The sequence below is a fragment of the Saimiri boliviensis genome, chromosome 18 (genome assembly GCF_048565385.1).
Source record: "Saimiri boliviensis isolate mSaiBol1 chromosome 18, mSaiBol1.pri, whole genome shotgun sequence".
In the NCBI taxonomy this organism is placed as follows: Eukaryota; Metazoa; Chordata; class Mammalia; order Primates; family Cebidae; genus Saimiri; species Saimiri boliviensis.
This window is the reverse complement of record NC_133466.1, coordinates 33,573,471-33,592,498: the sequence shown is the minus strand read 5'-3', so window position 1 is coordinate 33,592,498 and position 19,028 is coordinate 33,573,471.

The following is a 19,028-nucleotide window of genomic DNA, read 5'->3' as shown; positions in this document are numbered from 1 at the left end:
TTCCTGGTAAGTGACATGCTGGAAATTCTGTCAAAAGATAATACAGTAGTCTTGAGTTGATGACTCTCAGGAAGGGTTTAGTGTGTTTATGATCACTCTTCCAGATAAAGAACCAGAAGCAGCTAGGATGCTTGCTGAGGGCAAAGGGAATATAGAATGTGTACTGGAAGAAGATAAGGTAGTTACAAATACCAGCTATGGCCACATGGCCAGAAACAAGGACTATGATTGTTATTAGCATTTCTTCCTTATTTTGTTTTAAGTGTGTTTGTGTGTGTGGGTATAGAAGCAAAAACCATTGATTTCTTTCCTCTGCTATCTCCTAATCATAGACTGTATTAACTTTACATTACTGTGTTTAAATGACGGATGTTTCACCCAAGAACTTTGCATCGTCTTTTGGGAAATGGGATAGTGTGTTTTAAGTTGTACACAGGATAATTGTACCATGTTAGGCTGAGGGTAGGTAACCTTGTCCTTAATTGTATTTATTTTGAGATGAAATATGGTTTAAGGTGATGCGTATTAGTACCAAGTTCACAAGAGGTACACTGTGTTAATTAAGTTTATGTGTCAACTTTGTTAGATCATGGCCCCAGTTTCGTTTCAGACAGCAATCTAGGTTTTGCTGTAAAGATAATATTTATGTGTGATAAATATTTAAATTAAGATTTAAGTAAAGAAGACTACCTACGTAATACGAGTGAGCTTCATCCAAACAATTGAGACCTTAAGAGAAAGGACAGATCTCTCAAGAGGGAAATAATTTTGTCTCTACACCTCAATACAGAAATTCTGCATGGACTTTTTGACCTTCAATTCAAGACTACAAAATCAGCTCTTGCCAGAATTTCCAGCCTGCCACCTGTTGGGAAGACTTCAGGCTTGCTAGTCCTCACAATCACAGGAGCCCACAAATTGCTTAACGTAAGTCTTTCCCTCCCCAAACACACCACGGACACACAAACACAAATGCATGTATATGTCCTATTAGTTCTGCTTTTCTTAAAAACCTTTGACTTATATACTTACCGTATTTTAAACATGGTCTTATTCCACATATGCATAACACAAATGCACAAAAATTCTTTTTCTGTCTCTCATATCCCAAGTTAACAGCATATGAAAAAAATCGGTTATTTTTGTACATTTTAGAAATTCTGAGTATAGTGTTACTTATTTGGTCTATAAAGTTGAAAGAATCAAGTTAAACAGATAGTAAGGTGAAAATAAACCAGCATCTGGTATGTAAGTAAAAAGAGCCAAAGCTTTATTCATGAAGTAGACATGCAACAATATTTCTGATAGTTGACAATCAGCAAACCTAAAAGGGACACTTTGCTATTGGTTTAACTGGTTGTACTCGGCAAAATTTCCCTTGGTACATCTGAGAGTGAGATCAAAATCAAATTTAAAAATCAGAAAGATGTTAATTTGCAATGTAGCTGATTTTCTGCTTTATGAAAAGTAACACATTGTGTAATAGACATTTTCCTTAATACATTTTTTCTTTTTCTTTGATAGTACCACTAGCACAAAAATGACAAAAAATACATTTCCTTAGTATGCCAGAAGTAAAATTAAGACATAAATGATTTCTAAAGATTCTACAATTAATATGTCTCCTCATATTTTGCAAACAAGTCACAATAAAATTATATTTAAGGCATTTTACTTCTGAAAATAGGACTTCAAACTGGGGTCCAATGAGATAGTCTCAAATTTCAAGGAAATTTTTCTTTTTAATTTAACTGTAGTCTAAAATAAACACTTATTTGCTCAATTACGTAGAAAACTACTTTAAAATCAAGTGCTTCCGTAAAACGAAGATGACCAGAAATGTTTTCCGGATTACTATTTTATTCATGCAAAGACTACTCTAAATTGACATCCATTAACATTCAATAAGCTAGTAAGCATGCCCAACAGCTTTTAGGAAGTCATACATATTCTTTGTCAGAATGACAGCCATAGGTAATCTGCCACTTCTCTTCTGGTGAATACTTTTTTTGAGTTATAAAGAAAGCCTCCTCTTGTGCAGTGATTAATCTCAGTTAAGAGATATTTCTGTAGAAGACACAATTTTCTTAATTTGTTTTTAATTGAGAATTTGATTTTACCTCAGGAAAATTGTATGTCAAGAAAAATTAGGACAAAATAAGTGGATTTAGAGAATAAATCAGTAATTTTATTATGTATTTATTTATTTTTGAGATGAAGTCTTGCACTGTCACCCAGGATGGAGTGCAGTGTCATGGTCTCAGCTCACTGAAACCTTCACCTCCCAGGTTCAAGTAATTTCTCTGCCGCTGCTTCCTGAGTGGCTGGGATTACAGGCGCCCACCATCACGCCTGGATAATTTTTGTATTTTTAGTAGAGACAGGGTTTTCCCATGTTGGTCAGGCTGGTCTCAAACTCCTGACCTCAAGTGATCCACCCACTTCAGCCTCCCAAATTGCTGAGAGTACAGGCATGAGCCACCATGCCAAGCCAGAAATCATTTATTATAAAGGTCAAATTTTTTTTGGAATGTTGATAAAAATTATACTGTTGAATAAGAGAAAAAATACAATTTTGCAAGTTATGCAGAGTCCATGTAGCAGTCAGTCCTATAATTGAACTGCAAATACATGAATTATTTACTAATGACACCTATCAGTGTGTTTAACTATGCAAGTCAACAATGTCTTCATTGCTTATTGTTTCCTTCACCTGTTGAACTATAAGTCTCATGAGATAAAGGGACTTCTCAGTTTAGTTCTTTCAAGAAAAATAATGATGTTGAATGCTTTACAAGAAGAAATAATGATGTAGAATATACAGAAATCATTAAATAGTTATGTTTTTAAATTATGAATCTTTTTACCTATGACAAAATTTTCATAATACTTCATAACATTTATGTGATTATACTACTATAAACATACAATGAAGAAAATTGGAAAATGTATATTATATTTAAATGCAAATATATACACAATTATATATATATGTATATATAATATACATATATATTATATATATATATATAATTGCACTTTAGGTTCTGGGGTAAATGTGCAGAACATGCAAAATTACTTAACACCATATTTTTTTGTAATTTGTCATACCAATTGCAAAATGGATCAAGATTTATAATATGTGTTTTAAAGTGGGAAAGTAATAGTAGTGTAAAAAAATAGAGACCCATGAGATGGTTTTTCATGACAGTTAAAAACATAACTAATTAAAAATAATAAAATAATAAATAATAAATAATAAATATTTATTTTTCTGAAATAATGATTTAAACTTAGGTGATACAGTTAATACTTATATGAAATTTTAATTTTATTTAGGTATTTGTAGTCAAATTTAGGTATTTGTAGTCAAAATACCTAAACTTCACATTTAGGTATTTGTAGTCAAAAATTTCTATCAGTTTATGATCTCTTTATTATATGAGTTATAAGCCTAAATTGGGATATAATGATTATAGGTTTTTTTATATTTAAGTAATGTCAGAATGAAAACAATTTAAATCAACAATGATATTAATATTTTTAAATGGTAAATTCTCTTCTATATAGAAAAGTGGACATTTCCCGACATTTCTCCTGAAATTGCAAAAGTAACATAATTATTTTTCATATAAACTATAGTTTGTCACAAGTTTTAGTAAAATTACTCTTAAACGGAATTATTACATAAACTAGTTTTACGTTTTTCTCATTGGTATTCTCCAGATTAGAGACATATTTAAATTACCAAGTGAATCTTTATTTAGGATAATAGACAAGCCGTAGTTGCCTGGTGTTTTTTTCTTATCCATTTCCATTTGATGTACTCAACAGCATGGTTATGTGTAAAGCTGGAGAAGTTTAGCAACTTTTCCTGCAACATACTGTCATGTGTGTTACAAAAACATATTTCAGAACAATTTTTGCAAATCAGATATGTATTTTTTAAAAATTTATTTCCAAGGAAGGTACACAACCATTCACACAATATAGTTTGTGTGTTTCATGAAGCCTCCAGTGTCTCACCTTTCAAGTACTCTAAGTACATCTGGCATGAAAGGGTTTCCCAAGGAAAAAACCCGACAGAGCACATGCAAGGGATTACTGAAGCCATAGATATCGCTAAGCAACAAGAAGTTCTTCAAATGAAAGGCCATACTGAACACAAGACCATTTAGGAAGTAAAGCTTGCTGAGCCATGGGGTAGCCAAAAGTAACAAAAATAAAATCATCATTAGGATGTAAAACTTAGATGCCATTCCAAAAGATAAAAGGTGTCAACTTGGCTAAATTCTTATTTCACATTTGTAAAACTCTGCATCACTTTAAAAACATTATGGCCAACCAATCAGCATATTATGAAAAGTCTTAATTTCAACAATGAGTACTTATTTTTAATATTGATAATAATCAATGAACCATTAATTTTATCAATACTTACACATTACATTCACTAAGCTAATTAACACATAATCTTATGTTAGTCAGAATTAAAGAAAGCTGAATGCTTGTAGTACTTGCTTCTAAACTGTGACCTTTCTCGTAAATTCTAGACAACATCTTCCATGGCTCAAGTAGTGCTTCTTGAGAAAGCTGACTGCACCTGGATATAATTTCAAGTAACACATGCATATACAAAATGTTACACTGTATGTGTTAATGGGTTTTTAAGTAAATTATTGCCATAACAACACAAATGAAACATATAATATTTTGAATAACGATTTAGGAGTAGGTGATATTGGGGAAGGAATGTATTGAAAGAGGTACATTTTACTGTTAAGAAATGAAAAAACAACAAAATACTTGACAAGACAGTCTAAAATAAATTTTAAAAGATTATTCATCTTTATATATGTATTTCCTAAGCTAAAATTTGATAGCTAGCTACAAAATACATTTTTATAACTTCTATGATCCAATCCCTTTATTATTTAGCTTTGGTATGCCCTGTTTTGTGTGGCAGTAGGGAAATCAACTATTTTGAGAAGATACTACAACCTTCCACCTGCTACATTTTCTTATATATTGACTTCTATAAAGTTAAACCTTTACTTCTAAAGCCGAGGACAGCTTAATCCTGAGTCAGTGATCACCTTCAAACTATTTTTCGAAGTTTAAAGAGTGTCATGTTTCAAATCAATGATTCTCTAAATATGGGTGCCCTTTTGCCTGCAGTCCCAAGGCTTCAGTTTGTATTACTTGAAGTTATTTTGCTGTAAGCAAGTTCATTATTAATAATGTCCACTCTATCTATTGTTCTATTTTTGGTTTGTTTATTTTATTCTCCATCATGAAAAGGAACATCATATCTGTAGATAAAATGCATTTTTAAACAATTTGTATAAATGTCTATTCAGTTAAGATTGAAAAATTCCTTGTAGCTGTAAAAGTATGGAATATTTCAATGGAGGAAAAATTTCTGGAAATAAATATATTTACAGATTATTAAATAAACTCTACAAAAAATAGAAGAGATATCTAAACCAATGTAATATATTTCTTATAAAATCACTATCATAAGACAAGCTTTGTCTTTTTATAGCTAATAACTCTATTATAAGATGGCTAGAAGCTACTAACACTCATATTGCTCAACTTTAATGAAACAGTAGACATGGAATTTTATTTTCAGCTAGAATTTTTATAGTAACAGAAGCTATTATAGATATGTATTAATGAATCCTATAATATAGACAACAATGTCAAATTGCTTTGTGGTATCCAAATTCACAGTGTTATTTGTGAACTTGTGCATGTTTTCTAGTATGAAATGTCCAGTTCATTCTTCAAAAATGTTGCATTGTGAAGATATTTTTTATTTTAAGTTCTGCAACTACCAGATTCAACTATCCTTTTAATGCATATGTCTATAATACAGTTCTGAGCATCCAGTTAAATGAGACAAGCTTAAGAGTGTTTTGGAAAAATGTTATGGCCTATCTCTCTGCAAATCTATTGTATAATACTTTATTCATCTATTTATTAACAGTCTATCTTTAGTAATTATTTATAGTTATGCTTTTAAGTACACAAAGGAGTACAGTCACATTAAGCTAATTTAATTCTGACCTTTCTTTGAAAACCAAGACTTTGAGAATATAAGCCATGGCTACTAGATTTTTTATTTAACAGTAGTAAAATTAGTTAATTTAGCAGACTTAAAAACTCCATTTATAAAATTCAGTATTCATACCATTATTTAAAAGCATTTTTATAAAATTAAAATAGTAATATTTATATGGTATATTAATTTATATTAAGATAACAATGTAAAAAATTTCTGGCTTTGGAATTCTCTTGGGAGATTTCAATGTATGGTACTTTGCAATGGCTTACTCTTTTAGTATATTACACTAGTCATATTCACATCCAGTACAGCCTGAGGATTGGAAAAAAATCTCTAGATGAAAGTTTTTGTTTTATTGCAAGTAAGCAATTAGTAATATAATCAAAAATACATTCCTCCAGCCTTGATATGGAGAAATTAAAACCTCCTGAGAGTAATTCAGTTAGCTGAATTTCTACAAAAAAAAAAAAAAAAAAAAAAAACACGTTCCTCTAATGACCAGTGATCATGAGCATTGTTTCATATGTTTGTCGCTTCATATATGTATTCTTTTAAAAAATGTCTGTTAGCCTCATATATGTCTTCTTTTGAAAAGTGTCTGTTCATATTCTTCACCCACTTTTGAATGTTTTTTTTTTTTTTTCTTGTAAATCTGTTTTAGTTCTTTGTAGATTCTGGATATTAGCCCTTTGTCATATGGGTAGATTGAGAAAATTTTTTCCCATTCTGTTGGTTGCCAGTTTGCTGTAGTGATTGTTGAGATACTGTCTCACGGCAGTCAGAATGGCAATCATTAAAAAATCTGGAGACCACAGATGCTGGAGAGGATGTGGAGAAATAGGAACACTCGTACACAGTTGATGGGTGTGTAAATTAGTTCAACCATTGTGGAAGGCAGTGTGATGATTCCTCAAGGATCTAGAAATAGAAATTTCATTAGACACAGCAATCCCATTACTGGGTATATATCCAAAGGAATATACATCGTTCTATTATAAAAACACATGTATATGTATGTTCATTGTGACACTGTTTACAATAGCAAAGACCTGGAACCAACCGAAATGCCCATCAGTGATAGACTGGACAACGAAAATGTGGCACATATACACCATGGAATACTATGCAGTCATAAAAAATGATGAGTTAGGTCCTTTGTAGGGACATGGATGAATCTGGAAGCCAACATTCTCAGCAAACTGACACAAGAACAGAAAATGAAACACTACATGTTCACACTCATAGGCGGGTGTTGAACAATGAGAACACATGGACACAGGGAGGAGAGCATCACACACTGGAGTCTGTTGAGGGTGGCTAGGGGATGGACAGTGGGATTTGGGGAGGGTGGGGAGGGATAACATGGGGAGAAATGACAGATATAGTGATGGGGGGATGAAGGCAGCAAACAACGTTGCCACGTATGTACTTATGCAACAATCCTGCATGATCTGCACATGTACTCCAGAACCTGAAGTACAAGAAAAAAGGCATATCTAGAAGAGGATACACATGCTGATAAAACGTGTAATATAGCAGTGTGCAGAAAGCAGAAACTGAACCCCTTCCTGACACCTTACACTAAAATTAACTACAGATGGATTAAAGACTTAAACATAAGACCTAACACCATAAAACCCTAGAAGAGAATCTAGGCAAAACCATTCAGCTCATAGGCATAGGCAAGGATTTTATGACTAAAACACCAAAGCATTGCCAATGAAAGCCAAAATAGACAAATGGGATCTAATCAAACTCCAGAGCTTCTGCAGAGCAAAAGAAACAATCATTAGAGTGAACCAGCAACTAACAGAATGGGAAAAAATTTTTGCAATCTACTCATCTGACAAACAGCTAATATACAGAATCTACAAAGAACTAAAACAGATTTACAAGAAAAAAAAAACCCATCCGAAAGTGGGAGAAGGATATGAATAGACACTTTTCAAAAGAAGACATATATGAGGCCAACAAACATATGAAAAAATGCTCATCATCACTGATTATTAGAGAAATGCAAATCAAAACCACATTGAGATACTACCTCATGCCAGTTAGAATGGTGATCATTAAAAAATCTGGAGACAACAGATGCTGGAGAGGATGTAGAGAAGTAAGAACACTTTTACACTGTTGATGGGAGTGTAAATTAGTTCAACCATTGTGGAAGACAGTGTGGTGATTCCTCAAAGATATAGAAATAGAAATACCATTTGACCCAGCAATCCCATTTCTGGGTATATACCCAAAGGGTTATAAATCATTCTATTGTAAAGACGCATGCAAACGAATGTTCACTGCAGAGCTGTTTACAATAGCAAAGACCTGGAATCAACCCAAATGCCCATCTGTGATAGACTAGACAAAGAAAATGTGGCACATATACACTGTGGAATACTATGCAGCCATAAAAAATGATGAGTTCATGTCCTTTGTAGGGACATGGATGAATCTGGAAACCGTCACTCTCAGAAAACTGATACAAGAACAGAAAATCAAACACTGCATGTTTTTACTCATAGGTGAGTGTTGAACAATGAGAACACGTGGACACAGGGAGGAGAGCATCACACACTGGGGTCTGTTGGGGGAGGCCAAGGGAGGGACAGTGGGGCAGGGATGGGGAGGTCGGGGAGGGATAACATGGGGAGTAACGCCAGATGTGAGTGACGGGGGTGTGAAGGTAGCAAACCACATTCCCATGTGTGTACCTATGCAAACTACATGATCTGCACATGTACCCCAGAACCTAAAGTACAATATTAAAAAAAAAAAAAAAAATTAAAGTAGGAAAAAAAGTGTAATATCAGTTTGTTTGTTTAGATATATTATTTATACATATTTCTTAACCTTATTTTCCCATGATAATCAAATACATCTTATTTGAACAATTAGACTGAGTTTCAGTCTAAATTTTGGATATATTACTTGATTTTATATATATATATATATATATATATATATATATATATATATATATATTCTATTCATCAATAGAATCTTCTGGGACCGCGTAAAGTTTTACCCTTTTGATATTTACTTTAAAAAAATAGATTAAGAGAGACTTTTTTTTAAGACAAAGTATTTATATAAAAAAGGAAAAAAAGAATGTTAGAAGAGAGGAATAAAGGGCCTCCCATCTAGCCTCTCCTGATTAAAAGATATTCATTTGCTCACACAACATTTACTAATGATTTATTATGGATTTAATCCATGAGAATTAAAGAATACAAAAAACATTAGTGAAGTGGAATGTATGTTACCACACTATATTATTTATAAATAATGATAAATTTCATAGAAAATGATAGTACCTTAAAGGTATTTTTTAAAAAGGCAATTTTGAATAATCAATGTTTAAATTGATTCATCTAATGTAAGTTATTTTACACAGGCACGTGTGACATTTTATCTATATACTCAACATTAAGTTACTACTTTACAAATACAAGTAAACATCATTTCAGATCTTATTATCAGGACCATTTTGCAGATAAGCAAAAAACTTAGCCATTTATTCAGACACTGTGGGGCACTAAAGAATGAAGCATTTTGCCCGCAAAAGGACAGGCTGAGAGCTAGCATTGCTCTGCCTCTTTACCAGGCCTGACACTAAATAAATGTCTAAAATAGTGGTCCCCATTCCAAATACTTTGGTTTGGATTTGCCCATTGGAGCTATTTGCATCAAGAGCATATAGTTACTCTCATGGTGATTACTCAACTGACAAACTCAGAAACAGTTGTTCAATTTATAAATTACTTGATCTCATTGCTGAATTTTGCCACTGTTGGCCACTTTAAGGGAAAATAACCTCTTGCTTTTTTTTTTTTTTTTTTTTTTTTTTTTTTTTTTTTTTTTGATACACCTTCTTGCTTCTCAAACTGATGTTTCTCCGTAGTCTTTTTGGTGAACTACATTTTTTTTTTTTTTTTTTTTTTTTTTTTTTTTTTTTTTTTGAGACGGAGTTTTGCTCTTGTTTCCCAGGCTGGAGTGCAATAGTGCAATCTAGGCTCACTGCAACCTCCGCCTCCCAGGCTCAAGCAATTCTCCCGCCTCAGCCTCCCGAGTAGCTGGAACTACAGGTGCTCACCACCATGCCCAGCTAATTTTTGTATTTTTAGTAGAGATGGGGTTTCACCATGTTGACCAGGATGGCCTCGACCTCTTGACCTCATGATCCACCCACCTTGGCCTCCTAAAGTTCTGAGATTATAGGCATGAGCCATCACTCCCGGTGGAGCTACATTCCTTAATGTCAAATGCTTAAGTGCCTAGCATTACTTACTGTACTTTTCTCAGTACCAGCTCTTATTCACCTACACAATACTCTAAGCTGGACTTCAATTAATGTTTATATTGTAATAATCCCTACTTATTTGTAGTTATTCTGGATTATCTCACTGGATGCACAAATGAATCTATCTTTTTTCTACATATTCAGTAGATGGCCAAAAGTAAACTCAATGTCATAACCAAAATTGAATATAATAATTTGTTCAGATAATTATAAAGCCTCCTCTAACATGTTGAATTATATGCTTAATTATAAAGCCTCCTCTAACATGTTGAATTATATGCTATCTACCAAATCCGAATCTGCAAAATTACTAATATGTCAAAACGTTTCCATGAAAGTTGAGATAATGTTATTGTATGCAATAGTTATTATACCAGTTGCCACACAGAAATCCTGAGACATCCTTATAATAGTTGTATAAATATCAACCATTTATTGTTAAATTTATCTCTATATTTAATATTATAGACATCCTATAAAGAATTCAAATGAAACTAAAACTTAAGGAATTTTAAACTGAGAAATTTAAAATTTAGAAACTTTAAACTGAGCTTGTAATATTACTTTTGAAAAAAAAAGAATACATAGATTGCTGTTTTGTATAAGTAAAACTATCCTATAGAAGAGAATTTAGTACTGATGGATGAAAATCCATTCAAATTTTCTTGACCTTTGTACGCTTTCACCTTCTACTTAAACTATAGTGAAATAAGAAATATGTCAAATGTAATAGTTATTTACGAATGTGAATTTACTGTTAAAAGCCACTTTTCTGACCCGACACAGTCATATTTATTTGACATGCTTGTTATTGATGTTGTGAGAATTGCATTTCTTCAAAAGGTATCATATACACAAAGTTTCAGTATAAATCTAGTTGTATATTTTTAAACCTGATTTAATTTAAATGGGTGGAAAAAGCAATCCTTGAAAAATAAATGCTTCTGAAATCATCCCTATAAACATTACAGAATTAATCACAGAAGACAGGAGAGGAGGGGGCGACAAAAATAAACCAACCTTGCAGCGTACTCAGCATTAATCATTAGGGCAGTTTGCTCTCTGGTCCACTTTCTCTTACTTTTTGCTGCCTACTATCCAAGAAACATGTAAACTCTGTCTACAGGCTGTGAGTCCCCTAAACTTCTCTATACATAACTTCACACTGTGAAATGTTATTTTCTATCTGATATACTCTTTAGCCATGAAACCACTGATACCAGCTGGTCTGAAGGACCCTATGAGGAGCTGGCTCTCCAAAGAATGCATTTTCCACATACTGGTAATTACATCCCTCTAACTCCAACCAATCAATAACTCCAATTTTCTAACCCCTCATACTCCATGATCTCCTTGAAACCCCAACCAGGAACTCCTTGGGGGGAAAGATTTGAGGATCTCTTTCCATCCTGACACTGGGCCACCCAGCAATCTAAAACTCTTTCTCTGCTACAAACCCTGCTGTCTCAGTATATTGATATGTTACTATGCAGCAGGCATACGCATGTGTTGGACCAGTAACATTTCTTTCTGGATTTGGGCAGTTGATAAAAGGACACTGCATATCTCAAATAAATGGATGCAAAGAAAGAAACAAATTTAAAAACAATCAGTTAAGGTATGAGAATGGGTGATAGAAATTGCTGTTTACAGAGGGCTATGTGTAGATATTAAATTATTAGGTTGGGGCAAAGTTACAAGACATAGTGTGATTTTTTTTTTATCCTAAGTGCCTCACATATTTTCTCATAGCCAGAGCTTTAAGAGGATAGCAGATTAGATTACACTCATTACTATTCAACAAACTATTCTAGCTATAAAACTAGCAGTGATTTTTAATACCTTACTTTTTCTAACCCTCCTTATCCAACTCAACAAGTTTTATTCACTGTACCTTCAAAGTAAACACAAAAGCACCCACTAAAAAATCAGCTTTACTACTTCCTTGGCAGAAGAGATGTTTTTAAAGAATAAAGGACAAAGAAAGGGCCGCTGTTAGTATAGATTAAGTATGACATGACATCTCAATTAAAATTTAAATTGTTAATCATGGTCTATAAGATCACACTTTATTTGGCCCTGCTACATCTCTGAAAGTCACCTCCTCTCATGCTTTTTACTGCTGACTTGCTCACAATATCTGTGGGCAGGAGCCTCAGCATGACTTAGATGGGTAATTTGCTTAAGTCTCACAAAGTTGCAGTCTAGGTGTCAGCCAGACTGCATTTTATGTAGAGATGACAATTTGTAAGTTTTATAATATAGGCAGACAGGTGGCAAGGAGTTGAGGGCAGTTTGTAAAATCTAAAAAATGTTTCTAATCATGAGACAGCAAGGAGTTTAATTCTACTAACAACCTGAATGCACGTGCTAGCAAATTCTTCCAAATTTGAGCCCCCAGATGATAATGTAGTCTGACCAACTACATTTTTGGCTAGACTACATTGTAGCCTTGTGAGACCTTGAGCAAATTCATTATTTCTAGAAATGTGAAATAATAAATTTGTTGTTTTAAGCTGCTTAGTTGTAATTTATTATAAAGCAAGAGAAGATCATCATATACCGTCTTGAACTACGTCTGCTTCCTTTTGTACTTTAATTCTTTCATTACTTTATTTTTTTCTTCTTTCCAAAAATGTTATTAAACATTGCCTATGTTCCATCCAGTGATTTAGGTCCTAGATGTTCATAATTGGGCCAAATATTAACATTTTTAAACAAACTCAGGCTCAATAATTTATTTATACTTCACCTAATTTTAGAAATGATTTAAGAAGAGTAACCATGGGAATGCATTTTTAAAGTATAAGTGAATTAACTACAAAGAAAATAGATATACAAGGAATATTATGGAGAAGTATTCGGTATCTCTTGTAGTAATATTGAATCATTAGCATTGGTTTGAAAATTCTACAGTAATATAAAATTGAGGTTTCCAAGACTTTGTGAAATTATTTCTTTACTCTTCTACAGTGATTTACTGGAAGATTAAGGGTTTAATGAGTGTTTGCCTTCATGTTTGATACTTAATTTCAAGAATTTTGATTTAAATTTTTTTTTACAAATTTTTCTTATTTTAGGCTTTAAAACAAGTGTTAGATTTACTTTTTGCTTTGGTCATTTGTGAATCAAAAACCATTTTATTGAGTTTTATTTAAGCCAAAACAAACTATTCCTTTAGTCAGCTATGAATCAAAAACCCTCTTATTGAGTTGTATTTGAGTCAAAACAAATGATTCTAGGAATATTTTAATTCTCGTTTTATTCTAAACTGAGCTTAATATATGTTAAGCATACATAACTCATTCTAAGAGGCAGCGTGAAATACTAAAAAGAGTAAGAGACCCTCTGTTAAAATATTTACAGTCTTTCCCAGTATCTGCCACCTATTAGCACTGAAACTTTTGGCAACTATTTTAGTTTACTACAGCCTTGATTGTTTCATCATAAAAAATATTAAATATAACAGATGCCAATAAAATTTCTATTATGTATATAAATGCAAAATATAAGTAGTAAAATGCTGAACTAACTACACTACCTGTAATTTAGTATTTTGTTCAAATATGCCTTCTAAATGCCACCAGATTAGTCACCTTCGTAAGAGACTTAGTTTGAGTCTTACTTTAGCTACTAAAAAATGCCAGTAGTGATGAAATTAAGATATGCTTGAAGCCTAGTGAATAGCGTACATCACAGAATATAGAAAAAAAGAAAGACTTTTTTTCTATTAATTTGCTTATAAGTTACTCAGCATGGAGTTCTGCGCTGACAAAGAGAATTAAGCTATTCATATATGAAGAATGATCTCTTGAAAGACCATAGACCTATGACTTGGGGTTTGGTAGGGTTACTAGGAAAAATGATACTGCAATCCTCAAAGCTACTAGCAATTTCAGTTGATTTTTCTGGTTGAAAAGTCCAGCTGATGACCACAAATCAATTACAGTTAACTTATTTTTCCCCACTGTTCAGAGATTGGACTTGAACAGCAAGGGGCTTGTTTTTGTGAACAGAGGGTGTCACGAACAACCAGGAAAGTTATTCTCTCTGTAGGGAGCATTGGCAAATTGAAATAGTACATACACACACACACACACAAAAAAAAAAAAAAAAAAAAACTTTAAAAAAAACTTGAGGAAAATCCTAGACAGTTTATTTAAACAAATATCCAATTTTTAAAAAATTATAATTTAAATTCTGGGGTACAAGTGCAGATCGTGCAAGTTTGTTGCAGAGGTATATGTGTGCCAATTTATCTGAAAATATTTTTGGATTAAATCTCAGTAAAATATATCAATTTCAACATTTATCTCTTTCTATATCTCTACATGTAAATTTATTACATATAATAAAGTCGGATTATTTAAACTTTCATCACTGTAAGAAAATAGTTCATTTGCCATATTACTAAAATTAAATAGTCATGGTATATTTAGAATTTTAGTACAGAGTATTTGATAATGCTCTGTGTACTTTTAAGTACAGAACAAGTTATTAGCAAAATGTCATAAAGTGAAATACACAAAAATAAAAAATACACAGAGTAAGTTTTTAGCAAAATGTCATAAAGTAAAATATTTAGAATTTATTTCATGTATTCCTATATTATTAGATGCTTTTTAAAAAGGAAATATTCTGATTTCTGTTGAGGTCTAAATTCACATTGCTTGTGTTTATGTAGTACAATTAGATGCAAATGGGGAGGAAGAGGAGATTTAAAATAGAAGATTTATGTTGAATAAACACTTTTCCTCATCCTCAAATTTTGGCTTTGAGATGTGATGCTTATTTTACATTTCATAGTCTCTACTGTTTATAAGATAAAGATGGTGATGATTATCATTCAATAAAATTACAACCAACAATGAATTAGTGGCAATGTGAGGAGATTAGTAACTAAAAGGTGTATTTTAAATACTAGTCTTAAGATAGTTTGTATGTTTTCTAAACATTTATATAAGGTTGTATATATAATTCCCTTTTTTTTTTTGAGTACAAATAGTCATAATCGTGTGTTTGAAGTATTTTCTCTTTTAACATGTAGTTTTATGATCATTTCATTGGCCATTACATCTTATAGAATAATCAGCATTTTAAAAAACTGGAATAATGATTTATAAGCCATTTGTATAACTTTAGTAACACTAGTCAAATTATTTTCTTAAAAAGTTTGAGAAGAGACAAAGGCTTTCATGTTGTCTATATTTAGATCAATAACCTGTGTAACACGATGTGACTATAATGAGAAGAGATATATTTTTAAATCATATTAATTTGCAAAATATGATACTAATAATCTGCTAAGGAGCTAAAATATACAATGTTAATTAAATGAATGTTCCTAAAATATTACGTGTAATTGGAGCATAATAAAAATTACATTTAAAATAACATGATATTTTGCTCTTCAAAAAATGTTTTTGTCATAGGCAGTATCTTCAGAGAATAAATGGTGAAGCCTATTAAAGACTGTTTTCACATATTGAGTTTTAGAAAATAACATTTAGGTATTTAATTGAGTCTAGATGTACTTTGGTATTATAGCTTTATTTTTTAATAATTGGAGACATAAATGAACTACAAAAATAGATATTATCTTTGGGCTTTATAGTATCACCAAAAGTAATGAGATAGTACTTTTAAGTTGTCTCATAAGTAAGCGTAAAATTAGAGAAAAGTTTTTATCAAAATGGATAGCTAATTCCCTAAACATTACAAATCATAATGCTTAAAGTGACAATTCTTGGTAGACAATTTAAACAATATTATCATTGAAAAATGAACCTATAATATGTAATTTGAAAAATTTTATTTCTATAATATAGTTATCATTAGCTAAATTTAAAAATCTAAATAGTTACATTAATACACTGAATATATACCTACCTTGTATTCCCATCCATGTTCCTCTCACATTTCAGCAAAATTCCATTGAAGAGGTAATATAACTATTTTAAAACTGATTATAATCTCTACAACAAATTGGTCAAATAGTCTATTGACAAAAATGTAATATTTTAATTGTTAAACCTTTTTAATTCCAGGGAAACATAGATACAAATATAAATAAGACAGAACATTGACAGAGATAAAGATAGATGGAGAGAACAGGGGAAGAGAGAGAGAATGAGAGAGAATGTTTTGTTCTCGGGCTTTTCTATAATGTTAATAAATTCATGCAAACTGAGAAACATGGCCAGAATATCCTCTGACTTATCACAGGCAAAACTAAACTATAAAGCTGAATATTTTCATTGCTGATATTTTGTAGAATTAATGTATAATATGCTTATGATAGATAGAGCTTACCTTTTAAGGTCCTTCCATTGAATTTATTCCACCTGTAAAATGATGCCAAAATGTGTAGTTTTAAATAGACATATTTGGACGGTTGCATATAGCCAGTCTCTAACCTATCATGACAGTATTTTTGAGGTTGATCATGAAAGACACATATATTTGAACAGAACACTGCTATAATCTACTACACCATTATTGATTCTCATAAAAATTAACATTTTTTTAAAGTTTTTCAATGTTTATTTATTTATTTACATATTTATTTATGTATTTTTGAGATGGAGTTTCACTCTTGTTGCCCAGGCTGGAGAGCAATGGCACAACCTCCGCTCACTGCAATCTCTGCCTCCTGGGTTCAAGTGGTTTTCCTGCCTCTGCCTCCCAAGTACATGGAATTATAGGCACGTGTCACCACCTCTGGCTAAATTTGTATTTTTAGTAGAGTTGTGGTTTCACCATGTTGGTCAGGCTGATCATGAACTCTTAACCTCAAATGATCCACCTGCCTCGGCCTCCCAATATACTGGGATTACAGGTGTGAGCCACAGCACCCAGCCTTCTCAGTGTTTTTAAATGTGATTAGTTTTATATTTACTGTGATTTTGTATTACAATAGAAAGTTTTGAAAGATATTGTTTTTAACTACAAAAAATTAGTTGCACCTGGTAGACTTATTCAGGATGCACAACAGCTGGTCAGGATGCACCCAGCCTTCTCAGTATTTTCAAATGTGATTAGTTTTATATTTCCTGTGATTTTGTATTACAATAGAAAGTTTTGAAAAATATTGTTTTTAACTACAAAAAAATTGGTTGCACCTGGTAGACTTATTCAGGATGCATGACAGCTGGTATTAAACATTCAGGTCCCTGGTATTTTGATAACAAAAAATAATATGAACAATGGACAGTGTTCTGTTGGAATGTCGAAGGTGAAGACAGTTAATTAGGTTGTTCAGATATCTACAAACCAGATGAAGTGAAACACAAATGAATACAAGTAAACAATAAAACATTTCCCAGGAAGCAGTTAATGAGATTAAAATTCATAAATGCAGGCTAAGTTTACGTAATGTTTATCAATTATTCCTCTGGAGAATAACGTTAAAAAACAACACTATAAAAGGTTAAATAAACAGACATCTGTTTATTAAATCTATAGTAAAAATCTCAAGAAATATTTATTGATGTGGTAAAAGTGAGAAATATTTTATAATTTAATGATTATAATAAAAAATGAAATATTAAAACACATTTCCTTCCACAGAAATCATTTCACATAATTATTATATGACATTTATTTAAGTATCATTAATTCCAAAGAAAGGATCTTAGAGACTAAAACATGTCAAAGTGTTAAGTGCATGTTTATTTTGTTCTTCTAGTTCCTTGAGGAGTTAAGTTCAATTATTTATTTTACATCTTTTCTCTTTCTTCAGGTAAACATTTGCCACTATAAACTTCTCTTTCAACATCCCCTTTCTGTATCCCACAAGTTTTGGAATATTGTAATTTTCTGATTATTTACCCATCAATGTGTCTCCACGGAGGCCATCTTTTGCGTGAGCTACTCTTAACCAATGACTGAGCATTTTAAAAATGTTAAAGCCAAGCCATTTCCAGAAACATAGGACTTCTCTGTTGGTAAACTTAGAATAGAGGATGCTCTACTGTTCTTGCAGAATTATTTTATTTCTGCCCCACACCCAAGATGTTGGTACCCTTCCAACCTTCCATATTTCACTCTCTCCTTCATAGAGGGTTAGACCGGCACCACAGTCTAAGAGCTCTCATAGCCTTCTCTGGATCCCTCCTTTTGAGACTAATTTATATTACACATGATATTTTAATATATAATACGGATTGCCCAGCTGATCATGTTTTAGTGCCTGCTTCTTAAAGAACTCAAAATAATATAGACTTTGATTTACGACAGCTGCCATGAAAAACATTCATCTGATAAGGTGCCCTTAAAATTATGTAAAATCTTTATTCAACACATACACTTTTTTTTTTTTTAATTTTATTTAGGTTCTGGAGTACATGTGCAGGTCAAGTAGGGTTGTTGCATAGGTACATACATAACCAGGTGGTTTGCTGCCTCCATTCCCCCTTTGACTATATCCGGCATTTCTCCTCATGTTATCCCTCTCTACCCTCCCCACCACCACTGTCCCTCCCCAACACCCCCTAACTGCCCCCAGTGTGTGATGCTCCTCTCCTGGAGTCCATGTGATCTCATTGTTCAACACCCACCTATGAGTAAGAACACTTGGTGTTTGGTTTTCTGTTCTTGTGTCAGTTTACTGAGAATGATGGTTTCCAGATTCATCCAATTCCCTACAAAGAACATGAA